Below are 18,983 nucleotides of genomic sequence, written 5' to 3' on the forward strand. Positions count from 1 at the left end.
CTAGAGCTTGCACCTCTGTTCCTCTGCCTGGAATTCAAACCCTGGATGGCCCATGGCTCAGCTCTCACATCGGCCCAGGAACTGGCCCGTGCCCTCCTCCTGCCCTTAACCGGCTTCATTCCACTCACAGGAAACAGGCTCCTAAGGTTTTATTGGCCCACATCCGCAGTATGCAAGGATCGCATCCCTCATGGGAAGGTGTCCACGTGCATGACACACCTGAGGTCTTTTTCATTCTTCCTTCTCCTCTCTGCCCTCCATCTCTTAGTGTCCCTTCCCATTTGCCGAGGACTTGTGTCTCATATGAAGTAGATTATATACTGAATATTGCATTTCATTCTTTTAAAAAGTTCTGCCTTGAGTGGTATCAAACTGTACACTGACTGACATGTCAAAGGAAAATGATATTACTTTAAGGAGGATTCCGGCATTGACATTTTTGTGTTTCTAACACTGAATCTTTGCCAGCTGACAAGAGAGAAGCACCACGCAAATAAGGAAAGTGCCCGAGTGCTCACTTTCTGCCAGGCATCGTCCTAAACTCTTTGACTGCTCCCGTCCACGCTGCGCCATCACTGCAGGACCGGGTTCAGGTAAAGAAGCCGAAGCACAAAAGTCTCGGGTGTCCTCCCTGGACCACGCAGCTGGGCGGCAGAGCAGTGATTCCTGGCCAGGCCGTGTGGCCGGCACCCGTGCTCTTCACTGCTCTGGCAGATTATTTGGAGGAAGCATCCTTCGTGATGAGGCAGGGGAAAGGTCGAAGCTGTATCTGCCACCAGCCAACTGGGGGACCTCAGACAGATTGCTCAGCCTCCATCTCCCCTGCACAGCAGCTCCCTTTCAGCTTCAAGTCCTGAGGAACTGGAGTGGGGACCAGAGTGTCCCCACTCTGAGCAGCTGCTGCAGTCCACCCCTCCGGAGCAATGTACACGTGCCTGCACTGTGCAAACTGATTCAGGGGCTTTGCAGAGTCCCTGCAGCCCAGCGTCCTGGATGCGAAGACTTGTATAAACAGTACACTTCAGGCCCTGGAAGAGATCTGAGGAATGTGGGTCTTTTTGTTTTGAAGGAATTTTTCAAAGTAAGGGTGGCTTTCACAAGCTTGAGACTGTCTAGGTATAGTTTGAGGGGAGGATGAGACCCCGCAGGGTCTCCTGTGCATCTTGTGACTAGAGCTCCTCTCCTGGGCTTTGTGGCTGTTTTTTCAGGAGAATTTTTTAGGACATTTTCCTGACCATTGTACTATGCTTAGCAGCACCCTTGGTGTCTACCCACTTGCTATCAGGAGCACCCCTTCTCCAGGTGTGACAACCAAAACTGTGTTCTTCTATGGGCAAATGTTCCTTGGGGCCCAAATCACCCCTCATTAAAAACCACTGGCCTTAACTGGGTGTGGTGGTGCACTCCTGTAATCGCAGCACTCGGGAGGCTGAGGCAGGAGGATTGTTGGAAGTTCACGACCAGCCTGAGCTGCAAAGTGAGCCCAATGCCAGCCTGAATCACATAGTGAGACCCTGTCTCAAAAAGACAAAAAAAAAAGAAAAAGAAAAGGAAAAACCTACTGGTTTAGAGAACATCCTAAAACAATTTTTTGTCCATATAAGAATTTGTACATGAATAACCATAGGGCTATTATTTTCAATATAATGTAGAAAAAGCACAAACATCCACTGAATGATAAATCATAAAATAAAATGTGGCTAGCCATGCAAGGGAATATTATACATCCACAAAAAGCAATGAGCCATTCATACCATATCCAACATTATAACCTTAAAAACACAGACAATGAAAGAAGCCACACACAGTAATACAAAGTACATGATTCCATGTATATAAAATGTCTAGAATGGGTAATAGAGAGACATAGAAAGTGGATTAATGGTTCCTCAGGCCTGGGGATGAGGGGTGGTAGGGAGTAATGGCAAACGGGCACAGAGTCTCTCAGTCTTTCTTTCCCTCTTGTGAAGTTTGAACTTAGGACCCTACCAGGCAAGTACCCTACCGTTCAGCCCACAACTGAAGGTGGTGATGATTGTGTAACAGTAGATGTGTTCTAAAAACCACTGCATCGTTTTGTTTAAATGATGAATTACATTGTATGTAAATTACATCTCTCTACCACAGTCATGAAGAAGGAAGAGGAGGAAGAGGAGGAGGAAGAAGAGGAGGAGGAGGAAGAGGGGGAGGAGGAAGAGGGGGAGGGGGGGGGAGGGGGAGAAGTCACTGCTGAGGGCCCAGGTGCTCACTTCCTGCCCGGCTCCCAGGAGTGGCAGGGTCTCATGCTCCCCGACGGCCCCTGTGCAGGGCTGGGTGTCCAGTGTCTGGGAGCCGCAGGGCTTAGAGGCCCACACTGCCTTGCTGTCAGAAGAGGAGCAGATTACTAAAGCAGAAAGGGCCGGTGGAGGGGAGGAGCAGTTGCTTTGGGCCTGTGTGCAGAGGAGTCGGTTCTGCTCTCCTGGTGCCTGGTGATGGAAGGGCAGATGCCCTGTGCTGTGACCTGGCACACAATGCCCCCTGGGGACCCTGCAACAAGAAGTCAGCATTGCCTTCAGTATGCTTAATAGCCAAATGTCTTTCCTGTTGCTGTTTTATTGTTTGTCTGTTTGTCTTAGAATACAAAGCACAGAGCCCAGCCAGGATCTTGGAAAGTACAAGAGGAGAACCTGCCTTAACAGAGGATGCCCAGAGTGTGGGCCACAGATTCCAAGCAGCCTGCTTGAGATGAGCACGTTGGGGATGTCTCTTCCTTCCTGGTCATCCTGGACCAGTGCCCCGCAGTGCTGCTGGCCATTTCAGTCAGCCCTGTGTGGCTGTGCAGGCGAAACTCGGGCCGAAACCCTAACCCTCCTCCCCCTCCTCCCCCTCCTCCCCCTCCTCCCCCTCCTCCCCCTCCTCCCCCTCTTCCTGCTGCACTGGACAGAAGTGGCTTCAGTGTTTCCTGACCCCCACTCAGACCTGGGCTCTGTCTGCGTTTTGCCTTCACGGCAGCTCCACGAGAGGTGATGTCCCAAGGACCTTCAGTCGAGGAAACCAAGCCACTGAGTGGAACCACCCCGGGTCATGCGTCCATGGCCCACTGAGCTCGAAAAGTACATGGCACAGGGCACAGCACACAGCCAGGCTGCGTGGCCATTGGCCTCATTCTCCAAGGTCTAGTCATTGCTGACCATTTGAGCTGATCTTGATGACTCACTGGCATAGTTAGCATGGAACGGGGTCTTCCAGCAATCAAACCATAAACCCCACACTGTGGGAGCCCAGGGTGGAAAATTAAGGCCTAACTGGCCTCTCGTATGAGCACTAGGGAGAAAGGCAGCGTGCGTGAGTGCCGACACGCGGCAGGGAGAATGAGCCCAGCTGAGTCCTGCTGCTACCCAGGTGTGTCCTGCAGATGGGGGGAGACAGCCAGATACTGTTTTACTTTCACTGTTTGTGCAATGAGATAATAAAGCACAGGGGAGCCAGTCACTCAGGGCTCTTTGCTGGAGGGCGTCAAGACATTTTAACCTATTTTGTGACTCTATGTCATCTTCATCACACCCTTGGTCAGGTGCAACCTTGTAGGTTGGTCTCCTACACAAAACCAAACCCTGATGCTGGGATTTCAAACGCCCTGGCTTCTGTGGGGGCCACAGGGTATAATCTTGGTCAGGGTAACTCACAAAGTAACACTGACTCCAATGCCGAATGCCTCTCTACTGGCAAGTCATGTATTTTATCTCCATCAGTCCTGAGACGCTGCAGTGTGTTACTGCCCTCATTTTGCAGTGGAGGAGACGAGGTAAGGTTGAGCAGCACAGCCATGTCACCCCAGCGAAGCCCGTGCACTCACCAGCACGCTACCTGGGCCCCAAGCAAAGTCCTGAGCACTTCCTGTCCTGTGCGTGTCTGTGCCACCCTCCCCAGGGACACAGTCACTGAGGTGCGATCACTCTGTGTGTTCTGGAGCATCTCTTGCTCACGGTAGGTGCACAGTGCATGCGTGTGGCATGCAGGGTGTCTGGTAGGAAAGAGACGGACTCAGCATTCAAGTGGAATCAATGAAGGCCCAGATGCTTCCCAGGTGGTAAGGGGCAGCTTCCCTTGGCAGATAGCAATGGTCGGAAGCCTCCCACAGGCCTCATGTGCTCAGAGGTGGGGCTTTTGGATCATGAAGGTCTGAGGGATTAATCCATGCCTGGTTCAGAGCTGTGTGTGTGCAGTTAGGCGGTGGCCTGGGTGGAGGTGACATTTCCCAGGTGTGACCTGGAGGCGCCTTATCTCCCTCCCCAGCCCCTCTTTGCTTCCTATTTCTGATTCTTCCCCACCTTAGAACCTGCCAACCATGCCCTGAAACTTCTGAAGCTGTGAGCCGAATAAAGCTCTTTGCCTTTGAGTTGTGGGTGTTGGGTATTTTGTGTCAGCAACAGGAACATGTCTAAGACTGAGATTCATGTAATCTAATTGTGGTGGGCAAAATTAGTTATACCAAATAGAATTTTTAACTTTCCTTTAGGCCTGGTATGGTAGGGCTTGCCTGTAACCCCAGTGCTCAGGAGGCTGAGGCAGGAGAATCACTATGAGTTCAAGTCCAGCCTGCACTTGTCTCCCAGTGCTGCTCCACTCCTGGATCCTGAGGCCCAGGTCACTGAGCAAACTTGTCTTAGGCAAGGATCTTTCTGTTGCAAGTGACAAAATCCCAGCTCAAACAAGCTGACATAAACTGGGGATCTGCAGTGTTGGCTTTCTCAACTAGGAACCGCTTGGGAATCTTGGGGCACTGAAGCCAGAGCTACTGGGAACCGGGCTGGGGCATGGACTGGGGAGCCCCATCCAGCCAGGCCCTTCCTGCTTGTCTCTCCTTTCCAAAGGCCAGCTTGTGTTTGGCAGAGGAGTGAACGTGGAAGATGCCCAGTTTTGCACCCCCAGATCCTCCCTTTCTTGTGAGCCCAGAGGAGGAAAAAGGACAACTTTCTTCCACCTTTGATTTGGGGAATTCTAGGGAAAAGCTCCAGCTGGCCCCGTTGTACTGCATGCCCGCTGCTTGGATCAATGCATTCACTGCCAGTCAGTCAACACACACTGTGAGCAAAAATGGTATCGTGCCCAGCCTTGTGGAGCTCATAATCAGTGGGAGAGACAAAAACAAACCATTCTGCAAATGCAAACTTGTACTATGGCAAATGTGAGGCAGAGAGATAGTTATAAGGGTGCACTTGGGGTCACGGAAGCCTTCCCTAAAGGACTGATGTTAGAGCTAAGGGACCGGTTACCTAGGTGACGAGTCAGGAAGGGCGCTTGGGGTGCTATGGCTGGAAGGAGCCAGCTGCATGCTAACTGCAGGGCCTGAGGCTGCAAGAAAACCTAGTAGCCAGAATGAAAAGACTAGCAAGGAGCAGTGCAGGAGAGACAAGAAGGGGCGGCCCATAAGCTTGCGGGTCCTAGTGAGGAATTCGCCTTTATCCTAAGGCCATGGGAAACCAGGGCAGAAGTTGTGTGTGTGTGTGTGTGTGTGTGTGTGTGTGTGTGTGTGTGTGTAACATAATCATATTTATCCTTTGGAAGAATGCTTCACCTCCAGCTGCAGTAGACAGGGAGGAGGTGGCCTCAAATGGAGGTGGAGCCACGTGCTAGAAGGCCACACAGTTGTTCAGGAGAGAGATGAGAATGGCTAGGACGAGCGTGACCCGGGAGGTGGACAGGACAGAACCAAGGGGGAAGAGCTGATGCACCTGCAACTTGGTGATGGCCGGGGAGGAAGAGGCTGTTGTCAGAAGTGAGTTCTAGCTTCCCAGCTTCCTTAGCAGTGCCCAGGGATGAAGAACAAGGATCAGCCTAGCTAGGTCACACTGTCACCTGTCTTGGTTACTTTTCTCTTGTTGCTGGGATAAGACACCTGACACCCAAAGTGAAGAAAGGAAAGATTTATTTAGCTCACAGTTTCTGGAGGTTTTAGTCCTTGGTCAGCTGGCTCTAAGGCAGGGTGGCATGGCACTGTGGCAACACTTCAAGGCAGCAGCCAGAGCCAAACGGAGGAAAACAAACCTCTTCTCCTCCTTTATATTGGACACAGGCCACCCTCCCCCTGCCTCCCCTCTCACCCGCTTCAGGGCAGGTGTAGCCTGGACCTTCTTTGCACAGTGAGGATATTTACCAAGAAAGAACCCCGGCTCCCTGCTGAACCTCTCAGTTAAACTTCTAAACTTCTCAAGTTGACACAATGTATCACCCCAAGGGAAGGACCTGGCACTCAGTCCAGATGCATGAGCTGGGGATAAATGTTCTGAAGGTACTATAACCAGGAAAAGAGAAACAGAACAACACTGGACAGACCCTACTGCAAAGATGACGTAGAGGGGGCAGTCTCTGGTCTTTGTGGGGGACCAGCGAGAAGCACCACAGGTCTATCACAATCACTCATTTGCATATGTCATCAGGAGAGACACATAGGAATAAAATCACGCTGCTGCGGGACCCCCAGGTGAGGTTTCCTAAGGTCAAGTTCACGGTCATGGCCACACACCTGAATGGGCACTGTTATTCTTGTCATCCTGCCCCTGAGGCGGCCAGCCAGGTGACATCTTGGCTCCAGTCAAATCAGAGGTTAAAACAGACCCAGCAATTAATTCCAACAGTTCCAGGCAACTGGGATACTAGCAAAGGAGCTAACAGAGTACAGCACAAGAGCATTATTTAGTCCTTGTTTTGCAAAAGCACCCTGAAGATACACACGCCTGAACACTGCTCTCTGACAGTCTCTAAATGTTTCCCCTTTGTGACATGAAGATAAGAATCTTGAGAAAAAATGCAGTTTATCTTAGCTGTTTCTTCTCAGTGGTATCTTGAGGCTGAAAGCAAATATGTCAAGATTATAAAGGAAGCTGATAAGCTAGAGATGAGGTTAAAATAACAAGAACTGGTCTTTCAAGGTCTCCTCGGGTCCTCAGCCAAACCAGTCACATTTACGACAAAGTGAAAGAAGCCAAATTGCCCAGGATGTTTGTCTACGAAAACAATAGCGTCCCTGTTTGCACATTCAGCGACAGATGTGAACTTGCCAGGGCTTTGCTAAGTTCCAGTAAAGCCACAGAAGCAGCTGGGGTCTTATCTGGAGAGCAAACGGGCAGCGGCCAGGTTTGATTTAGCCACGTCCAATTTGTTGGTTTGCTTGTTCTTTCTTTCTTTTTTAAGTACTGTTTTAAAAACTATGTTGAAAATAGTTCAGGTAGTAAAGAAGAATATAGAACAGTAAATTGTGCCAGCCGCCAACTGGCACAATTTGTGGACTCCGACTGGCGACATTTTGGGCTAAAGGATTAAGTAAAGGGCTAGCAGCTGAGTTGGGGTTTGCACGCTTCCCGAGAGCAGGTCCTGTGGGCCCCCTCAAAACTGGCAGTCCCCTTGTGAGTCCTACAGAGAGCTGACACACAGCAGAGCCGGACTTGAACCTGGGCTGTATTTCAAGTCTTCCCACTAAGATGCTGTGCTAAATGGAGCCTTCCAAGCTGTCTGTTTTACCTTGCGGCTCCTTGAATTAATATTCTGGCCTTAACCCCAGTCTGAGGTCAGGCAGGTCTGGCCGGAGGGCATGATGGTAACAGGTTCTATGTAAAGGGGAGGGTTCTGGGTTTTGAGAGCGACTGGATCTCCCTTTGCAGTTCAGGCTGGCCTTGAACTCACTCAGTAGCCCTGGCTGGCTTCTCACCCATAGCCACCCTCCTGCCTCTGCCCGGAGTGCTGGGATTACAGGCAGGCGCCACCATGCCCAACTAGGTGACTGACTTCTAAGCAATGAGAGATGCGCAGAATTGTCCTGAGAGACTCAAAAAAGAAAGCAAATGCTTTTACCTGTTGCAACTTCTCTCTGCCTGAAATGTGGCTGGGTTGGCTGTGCTCTCTGCATCCCAAACTTTAGCGTGCCTGGGAATCACCCAGGGATCTGTTTAAAATGACAAGAGTCCCCGTCATGCTGTATAGTTAATATGCACTAAGAAAAAACCATTGAGACCAGTGGGAAATTTGATATTTGATGATACTGAGAAACTATTACTAATTTTAAGGTATAATACTAAACTATTGTTAATTTAAAGGTGCTATTGTCCTGTTAAAACTGTCCTTATTTTGTATAGAAACATACTAAATGATGAAAACAAAACAAAGCAAAAATAATACCTTGCAGATTCAGCTGGGTGTGGTCCGCGAGCCCGCGCTCCAGGTACTCAGGAGGCAGATATGGAAGCATCACACATTTGAGCCCAGCATGGGCTAAAAATTTAGCTATGCTTTCAAAATAAAAAAGTTCTTGTCAATTTAGTTCAACTTTAAGAATACTCGTCTTCTGAAAGTTACAGAAAACACAATAAGCTGTCTGAAATTTGGTTCGAAACTCTCTAGACTAGCCAGGCATGGTGTACATGCACGTGGTCCCAGCAATCCAGAAGCTGAGGTAGGAGGGTCTCCTCGAATTTGAGGCTAGCCCTGGGTACATGGTGAGTTCAAGACTAGACGATAAAGTGAGATCCTGTCTCAAACAAAAACACCTGTCTAGGTATATGTGGGTTGGGGGAATACATGTAAAATAAAAATAGGCCAAATGTTGATAGTTGTTGAAAATGAGTGATTGGAAAACTAGATTTATTACATCACTTTCTCCATTTCTGTGTATATTTGCAAATTTCACAAATAAGAAGAAAAAAGGAAAGAAATAAGTAAAAAGCAAAAAGAAAGAAGAGGAGAAAGACAAGGGAAAATAGAATCACTGTTAGTAATTATATAAAAGTCAAAAGATAAAAAATTAAATTTTTAAACAATAAGTCAGAGAATAAAAAGTTTAATAAACATAAAAGGTAAAACATAATTAGAACAAAAAATACAATTCTTTTTAAATATCAAAAGGAAAAATTTTTTAAAGTTTTTTCTTCCTTTCTTTGGGGGGGACCAGGGTTTGAACTCACGACCCTGTGCTTGCCAGGTAGACACTGTGCCACTGAGCTAAATCCCCAATCCCAAGAGGAAAATTTTTAAATAACAAAAAAGATGAACAGCACAAGAGAAAACAAAATTTACATTCCATCTCTAGGAATTCTAATACAAATCAGTTTCATAAGAGATGAGACCAAACACAGCAGTCATATCAGTAAATGCAAACAGGTGTCATTCACCTATTAAAAAATTATTTTCTAATTGGCTCATAAAAATTTAAGTGACTCATAAACCCAGAGAGAAGAAGCAAGAGGAAACCTAAATACGTGAAACTACACCAAGGAGACTTAAAATCAAATTATTTTAAAAGAGAAAATCTTAAAAGCAGCCAGAGGAAGAGTACATGCTATGTACAGAGGAGCAGAGTAATACTGGATTCTTACCAGAAATAATGTAGACAAGAAAAGCTATATTTTTAAGGTTAGAAAAGCCAAAAATAACTATCTACCTAGAATTGAATACCTAGCAAAAAATCATTCAATAATGAAGACATAAGGATTACAAGAATAAGGACTGCAAAGCTCATAACTTCTCCAGAGTTAGAGTTGGTGTCTGACATGATCTTAAGTCCTGTTAGGCAGATTAGGGACAAAAGTCCCATCAGAAATAGTTAAACAAACAGGACAGTGATTGAACTTCCTAAAATTTAAATGACTCAAAAATATGCACATGTGGGATTCTAAAGGTATAACTCACAATGGATACATGTATGAATACACATATGACACTCATTTTGCTTAGAATGTACACCTATGTGCACATACGTGTGTATACATGCAACCTATAGGAATTATGTTTGTATGTGGTTGTGTACAAAAACAAGTATTTCCAGCCTGAAGCTCTTATGTTACTCAATAGGAAACACTAAACACATTTCTGCTTTGCTCAGAAACAGCATACAGGTTTCTACAATCTCCACTGCTGTTTAACCTTTAGAGGAAGTATTTAATCAACACAATAAAGATTAGAAGAGAAAATGTGCAGCTATTTATATCTGTACACAACATGATAGGACATCCAAAACCTAAAGAAGTCAGTTTTTAAAAATCAATGTAACAAGATATAAAGTTAACATAAAAATCAATAGCCTTCATATACATAAGCAATAACCAGTTGGAATAGATAACATAAGAAAACTCTATTTATAAGAGCAACAAAAAACTAAAATGTTTAGGAGTAAAGCCTAAAAGTAGATACATTTATTCACAAAATGAGTGTGGAAAAAGTCTTGACTCAAAAATCTAAGTGAGCCGGGCATGGTGATGCACGCCTGCAATCCCAGCTTATGGGAGGTTGAGGCAGGAGGATTGCCAAGAGCTTGAGGCTGGCCTGGGCTATACAGTGAGTTCAAGCCCAGTCTTAACTACACAAAGAGACTTTGCCTCTAAATAAATAAATAAATAAATTTAAAAATAAATAAATTAATTAAATTAAATTAAAAAAATAAATAAAATGAAAAATTAAAGCATAAGATCCTGAGTTCAATTTCCAGTACCCCCCACCATAAAAGACTAATATGTTTGATTAGTCTTCTGCATTGTAAAATGCAGAAAAAAAAAACTTCTGCATTGTAAAATGCCACCATAAACAAAGTTAAAAGATGAAATGAAGAAATAGCAGCCAGTGCCAAACCAGCCTACTGTTGCCACCATCAGGTACCCATACCCAGCACTGGCTGGGATAACCAGGCAGCCATGCCCCAGTGAAATCATAGCCAATGTGGGAAGTGTCTGGGACTCTACACCTGGCTTGTCCAGAACACAGGAAAATGTCAAGATGAAAAAGTAAAAGCAGGGACTAGGGACTTAGCTCAAAGCATAAGCACCTGCCTTGCAAGCACGTGGTCATGAGTTCGATCCCCAGCACCGATCCAAAAAAAAAAAGTAAAAGCAGTCTCTGGCCTACAACCCATGCAGAGCAAGTCTAGCAGATATAAATATGGAAGATACTGAAGCCTCACACCTGAAGTTTCTGAAGTGATGGCAACTGAAGCAAAGAAACAACTTCATGAGACTATAAAAGAAATTAGATCAGAAATGCTATTTCAGGTAAAAGAAGAAATGAAAAACATAATAAAAAATTGCTGAGCATATCTAAAGAAGATATAGGTAAAGAAGTAGAAAGAGATAGAGAAATGAGGGAATCCTTGAATGAACAATATAAGCAAGATTTAGAAGCATGAAACAGATTCAAAGAAACCTCTAGGAAACTTAAAACTCTATTGAAAGCTGGCAAAACCACTTGAAAGAAACTGAAGATAAACTTTCAGACCTTGAACACAGGTTTGCAGCTAGCAATTGTGAAAGGAAAGATCTCTTAAAAATAACAAGGAACCGGAAAATAACAATTAAATGGCTAAAAGATGACACAAAGAAAAGTAAGAATAAGTGTCAGTGAAAAGTGTCAACACAAATGACATAAAAAGATTATTTGCAGAAGTAATAACAGAAAACTTCCTGAGCATGGGAAAAGGACCTGACATACAGATAAATGAGGCATATAGAACTCTAGCTAGCCATAACCATAATAAATCTACATCCAGACATACAAGAATCAAGACCCTAGAAATCTAGCACAAGAACAGAATATTAAAAGCTGTTAGAGCAAAGAAATGTCACTTATAAAGGAAAACCCATCAAAATCATGACAGACTTCTCAATACAAACCACCAAGTCAAGAAGAGCTTGGAGTGAAGTATTTCAAGTCCTGAAAGAAAATAACTTCCAACCCAGATTGATGTACCCTGAAAAACTATCTTTCAGCATTAATGGAGAAACAAGATACTTCCATGACAAAGAACAACTGAAGGAATTCATGGCCACCAAATCAACTCTACAAAGAATACTGAAGGACATTCTAGACAGAGAGAAAAATGACCACGGTTCCAAAAACAGTGGTGGAGGGAAATCACCAAGCAAGGCAAGCAATTGAATGGAGGGGAAAAGTAGAGAGCTAGCAGCAGGAAGATAGCAAGGCAGAGACCATCCAGAGCATGTAGATCATAACCATCAATGCAGATGGCCTGATTCACCAATAAAAAGACACACAGGCCGAACGGATTGGAGATAAGATCCATCAATATGCTTTATACAAGAAACACATTTAGCTAGAAAGGAAATTCATAGGCTGAAAGTCAAAGGAGAGAAAACCATGCTCCACATGACAGGGAACCAGAAATAAGCAGGGATAGCTTGTCCAGCAATTGCAGAACGGATAAGAAAGAGATGGCATTTTTATACAACGGAAAGCTATCCAGCTATAAAGAAGGATCTTGCAGGTAAATGGGTGCAACTCGAGATCACGCTCATGGGTGAACTGGTTCAGTCACATGAATGAACATTGTGTGGTCTCCCTAGTATAAAAAACGAGTGAGATCTAAAATACACAATAGATATTGTGAAAGGGGGGAATTGTGTCTAAAAAGGGAAGGTGATAGCCATTGTTCATTTCCTATTACCTTGTTTTGAAGCTTTATTTTAATTTTATTTAATTTTATTTTTATTGTTCCATCTTGTTTGGTTTTATTCTGTTTTGTTTGTTTGACTATTATACCTGATGCTATGGGCAACTATTTCAAAGATAACAAGATATATTATGGCAGCCATTGTTGATTTCCTATTACCTTGTTTCAAAGCCCTGTACTGCTTACTTTGCTTTGCTTTGAATGGTTTTATACTGTTTTGTTTTGTTTGACTTTATTATGTCTGATGGAATGGGCAGCTATTTTGAGGATAACAAGAGGCATTATGGTAGCCATTGTTGATTTCCTATTATCTTGTTTTGAAGCCTAGTATTACATTCACTGCTTTGCTTTGATTGATTCTTCTCTGTTTTATGTTGTTTGGTTCTATCCTCTTCAAAAAAAAAAAAAAAGATAACCCATGAATTAAAATTATTTCCAATATACATCACAGATTTTTACAATATTTACAACTAAGGAAGAAAAAGTAGACTGAGAGCCCAATAGAAAATTGGCAAAAGGCATGTATAGACAATTCACAAGAGAATCAAATAGCCCTTACATAAATGCAAATGGTCTACTTCAATCATAGTAAGAAAAATGCAAACTAAAATTACACCTAGCTTCCTTTCCTACTCACTTGGCTGGCACAAATTCATAAACAACATGCTGCATATCAACAACCACTGGGCGGGGGTGACACGTTCTTCCAACCAGCAATTTTGTTTCTAGAAATTTATCACAAGAAAATATTTTTTTTTTGGCTTTTTCCTTTTTATCGGTACCAGGGCACAAGAAAATATTTTAACAATAAACATTTTAATGTTTCATATATTTTTAAAAGTTAAGTGGGTAAGACTAGGAAGAAAGGAACTTAATTCAATTCAATATTGTAACTACTCCAGGAGGGAGGGAAAACACATCCAAATAACCCGGACAAGCCCAGTGCTTCTGTAAGTTTGAGCTTGATCGCAGCTTCATTCTGTGGAGGTGCAGATGTGGTGATTACCCAACTCTTGGCGGCTCTAGTGAAAATGTGTAGATGTTGTTGGGAGCGAGGGTTCTTATTACAGAAGCCCAGACGTACATACAAGCATGGGACAGGGAAGGAAGGAGGGGGAGAAGAAGGAAGGGAGGGAGGGAGGAACGTTTCCAGGGTTGGATTGGAATTTATCACCACCAACTTTTCTATCAGACTCTCCTTTTCCAACTATGAAAGGCACAGAATCAACATCAGCATTGTAGTAATGAGGATGTCTAAAGCCTTTATCTTGGTTTGTAAGTACCTTTCCCTGCTAATGAAACCAGGACTTCTTAGAGAAATGCTTGGTCCCAGGGTTGGGACATAGAAGGTATAAGATAAACCCTGACCATCTTATTAGGCCAAGGAGTGAAAATGTATAAACCAAACCACCATGACAGGAGGTGCTCACAGGCCCCCAGGAATCCCGCTGGATTAGTCTGAGAAAATGTGGCATCAAGCTAAGGGTAAAAGGGTCATACTCCTGGGTGAAAGCAGGGACTCCGGAGCCCACACTGATCATCAGCCAATGCGGTAGACAGGAGACCTTCCACGCCAACTGCCAAGTGGGAAGGGAGTTGTGAAATAGAAAAAACCATCATTTTAAACCAGCCGAGTCAGGCTGATTCAGCAAGAAGGAATGAACACTAAATCTAGGGAGGTAAGTTTGATGAGGAACAGAATATCTGCATAGTCTTCAGGTATCTCTCCAGAGGCTACTAATTCATCACAAAAGGTAAAGCAGTACTTCTACATATGGGTCCAAATCAGGGACAGATAAAAGTGTGTCCTCCTCCCCTGCCAGGTGTCACAGGCTAGAAAGAATCCAGCCGCTATTTCAAGTGGGAATACAGAGCCTGGAATCGGATTTTAAGGAAGTACAATGAATCCAAATTAAGAAACATTTATAAATAAAGATCAATTTCATGAAAGTCAAGGAAAGGTTGAGGAACAACTGCACATTAAAGAAATCAAGAGAGAAAACAGCAAAATGCAAACCATGAGGGGCACTAGTAATTCATAATTGAGATACATGACTGTTAAGTTTTGTATCAGTGTTAAAGTCCTGAATCTAACAACTACTGTAATTATGAAACAGGATTATCTCTGTTCACCGGAAATACACGGGGAAGTACTCAGAGGTACGGGGACGTGAAGCCGGGCATGGTGGCATGTGCCTGCAGTCCCAGCACTCTGGGAGGCTGGAGCAGAGGACTGCAAGCTGGACCCTAGCCTGGGTAACTTAGTGACTGAGACTCTGTCTCAAAATAAAAAATAAAAATAAAAGGCTGAGAACAGCTTAGTGCAAACCCTGGGTTCAGTCCCCAGTAGCAGAGCCGGGCATGCATGGTGGCACACACCTGTCATCCTGGCTCTCGGGGCTGAGGGCCGAGGACTGCTGCAGGTTACAGGCTGCCTGGGCTACACCGGCAGCTTAAGGACAGCTTGGACTTCAAAGTAAGACCCTGATTCAAAAAACCAATAAAAGAAAACAAACAGCTGTTGACTTAAAAGAAAGAAAGAAAGAAAAAGAACCCCAGTACCTCCAAAAAAGAAAAGGGGGATGATACATGCACCCTGTTCCAAAATGGTGCAGAAAAAAAAGAAAAGAAAAATGTGAAGGGATGAAATAACAAATGTAGCAAAATGCTAAACAAACACTGGTGAGTTTGGGGTAAAGTGTTTTTTGAAAATTCTCCATACTACTTTTGCAATTTTCTGTTACGTCAAAATTATTTCGATGAAAAGTGAAAAGCAGAAGTATGCCAGCACTCACTAGGTTTCTAATCTCAGAAATGCACAGCCTGGGGATAAATAAGTAAACACTACGGGACGCCTGAACCACTCGCCCCGCACCGTCCCCGCGTCCCGAGCCTCTCCCAGGCTCCAGGTCCGCTTCTCTCTTCTGCGGAGGCCTCGCTTCTCCAGGACCCTAACGTCACCGGTGGCCTTCAGGACACAGCTATGAACTGCTGTCATATCTGCAGCATTGGAGTTGTCACTGTCACTGCAGCCTTCTTCAAAGAGCATCACAGGGAAGGTGACAGAGAGAAGGGAGCCATATGGAGGTTGGTTCTGAAGCCATAAAATACTAGTACACGTTGTGAGGCATTTCACAGTCATAGCCTTCATTTTAAAAATATTAAGAATTGCTCTTTTTTGGCAGGATTTAAAAACCATTTTCTCTTACTTGGGAACCATGAAACCATGAAACCTGGAATGATCGATGTGGTATCATCTCGAGTTTTAGTCCTTGCTGCAGTGCAGTGAGTGAGTGGAGTTTGCTGGTGGTAAGTGGAGGCGGCTGGGCCACGCTGCCTCCACTCCCCACTCTCCCGTGGCTCACAGGTTTTTCTTAACAGCTGACTAGGAAAACCCTGTCTCCTCCCACAATGCGGTGCTATAGTCTAACATGGAACATCACACAACAACAATAAAGAGCCAACTACTGCGACACACAGTGTGGATCAATCTTACAAGTTAGACAAAAGTCAAGCGTGTGAATCCATGTTTTGTGAATTCATTAATATGAAGTTCAAGAACAGCTAACACAAATGCGTAGTGATAGAGGAAGAAACTTACCTTTGGTAAGGACAAACAGCAACAGAGGGGAGGCACAAAAGAGCCTTCTGAGGTACTGGACAGGTGTTTATTGTTGTTGTTGTTGAGACAGGGTCTCTCTATGCAGTTCAGGCTGGACTTGAGCTCACTTTATAGCCCAGGCTGGTCTCAAACTCTCAATGATCCTCCTGCCTCAGCCTCCCAAGTGCTGGGATTATAGGCGTTAGCCGCCATGTACTTTTTTATGCTTGGTTATAAGCATTGGCCAAAATCAGAAAAGATGCACTCTTTAGGTTTTGCACTCTACTATAAAGAGGTAATACTGCAATAAAAATTCAAATTAAAGTCTATTCAGAAATAAAATCTGTGTAATAAAAAGCAAAGAATAAAGTTTTAAAAAACAAGGCAAAGAGCGCTGCTCCCAAATCACCACAGATCTGAGGCATCACTAGAAAGGACACACACCCTGCTCACAGTGTACCACAGGCTCGAACGGCTGTGTCTGTGTCCAAAAGCCACAGGGCCGCTTCTGCCAGGGGACAGTCGAGACAGGGCCGAAGGTGACACCACCACAAAGCATTCATCACTCAGCCTCTGGGATCAGATGAGAGCCAAGTTTGCATTTCCAGACAATGTCATCCCAAAGTCTTATCAATATAATCAGTGAAGAAAATTTTAATTAGTCTTGTCCACATAATTAGAAGAGAAAAGCTAAATTAAACTAAAAGTTAGTGACGAGCAGTTCTAGACCACACTACAAGTATGTGTTACTTATTTGAAAGCATTCTCCATTTGTTGGAAATTTCTTCTTTAGCAGAGGCAATTGACATTTCATTCATTCTTTTGTTTTTTTAGTTGAGACAAGATCTGACTACATAGTCCAGGCTGCCCTTGAACTCAAGGCAATCCTCCTGCCTCAGACTCCCAAGTGCTGGGGTTACAGGTATGCACCACCACATCCTGACTCCATACCTATTGCTTGAAAAATGTTAAAGAGAATGTTGGTATCTTCCTGCTTGGTACAGAAGCACAATACAGGGTCAGAGTGCTAATTATGCAGGCTTTATAAACTTTTTTTTTTTTGTACCAGGTGTCAGGCAGACACTTAAACCACTGAGCTAAATCCCCAGCCCTAAATATTCTTAATTACAAGATTTTGAGTAAGTTTATCAGCTCCAAGAGAACCTAGAAAGATGATCACAGGGTCACTAAAGGAATGTCTAATGTTCCCAAGCAGTCCAAGGCTCTCAGAGGAAGAAAAAAATATTCATTTTGAATTTTATCCTGGTGAAAGTCCTTTTTCTCCTAAACAATGACATTCTCAATTTTTTGATGAGAAATGTGTAACAGAAAAGCATCTTCCTGTTTGTCTGACTATGCACTTTGAGAAATGCGAGAACTTGCTAGGTGGGTCCCCCAGTGTCCCCAGTCCCCAGGCTAAAGGCAGCCCAGGTACTTGATACATTATAGACCTTTCTTTTTGTACTTTATAGACAGTTTATGCTGAGCCTAAAAGCATGAACTCCAGAGTATAAGCCTTGATCCAAATCCCAGCTTCCATCACTGCTTACCATGCACGCAAGCTTGGGCAGATCGCTTCCAAAGTTTCAGTTTCTTGTTCTGCAAGATGGGACATTACTCAATCAATGTCGTGAGTTATATAAAGAACTGAATGTGCTCAAGTATAGGAAAGAGTTCATTTGAGGTCTGGGCTATGTATAATTCAGTGATGTTTGTGTAGCATGTGTGAAGCCTTGGATTTAATTTCCGGAACAGAAACAGGAAAGAAATTCACCTGATAAATTAATTTGTAGTACATGCTTAATATTAGCAGTTATAATTACTGACTCAAAATCCAGGCATTTCTTTTTTTTTTTTTTTTTTGTCTTTTTCGTTTTTATTGGTACCAGGGATTGAACTCACGACCGCCTGCTTGCAAGGCAGGTGCTTATGCCGTTGAGCTAAATCCCCAGCCCCTAAAATCCAGGCATTTCTTTGCTACAAAAATTGAATTGACATCTTTCCAAATTACACGTCCCCCCACTTTAAGCATCAAGGTACACAGTTGCCCCTGGCCGCTGTCTTAGTACTTTTTCTCAGCGTTTGTTGACTGTAACCGTAGTGCCTCTAAATATCACTGTCTCATAACTGGTATTGTAAAGAATGGTTAGCAAGTTTATAAACTACCCATGCAAGATTAAAAATTAAGTTAAAAACTTAGTACCTTAGCATACAATCTAGTATTTGATTCCTTTTACATTGTAATTAATGCTTAAGGAAATGAACATTCTTCTACAGACTTAATTTGGAAAATATTCACATTCAGGAGCTGAAACTGGCAATTCTGATTAGCAACTTGAAGGGAATGTAATACACAATACCCCATGTACCCCACAGCTTTTCACTTGAGAGAAGTGTAGAACAAAAATCCATCAGCAACCCTAAGTTCATTTGTTCACTTATGCTTTAGCGACAGTAATAGACTTTGCGTCATCTTCCTGAGAAATCAAGCACTGTTGATTTCCTATGTGAGGAGCTTTTTTATACAGAAAGAGCGTTACCTAGAGTTAGTTAACATGCCACAGTGCTTCAAGTGTCCTGGTGACAGTCAGTAAACAGCGCACTGCACACATTTTACCTTTATAAATGATTCAGTTTTCCTTGAATTAGCCATGATTGTGATGGTCCATGAAAAGGTATCACCTACCATGTGAAGTGAGGTCGCCCTGTCATTGTGCTAGTTAGGCAGCATTTGAAGCTAGGTGATGGACAAAATATAGTGAGATGCTCCATAAAAATGTAGTCACTCAAATCATTATCTTAACCTGAGACTGTTTCACCGAGGACAGGTTATATTTATACAAGTGAAGTCAGTATGAAGCGAAGAGAAGGCGATAAACGTCCACCATGTAGCTCTGGAATTGTCCAAAGGTGCTCTTCCCGGCTGGTCTGGTCTAGAAGTCCCCATGAGCAGTG

The sequence above is a fragment of the Cavia porcellus genome, unplaced genomic scaffold (genome assembly GCF_034190915.1).
Source record: "Cavia porcellus strain 051 isolate PalLab524CR breed Dunkin Hartley unplaced genomic scaffold, mCavPor4.1 scaffold_10, whole genome shotgun sequence".
Lineage (NCBI taxonomy): Eukaryota > Metazoa > Chordata > Mammalia > Rodentia > Caviidae > Cavia > Cavia porcellus.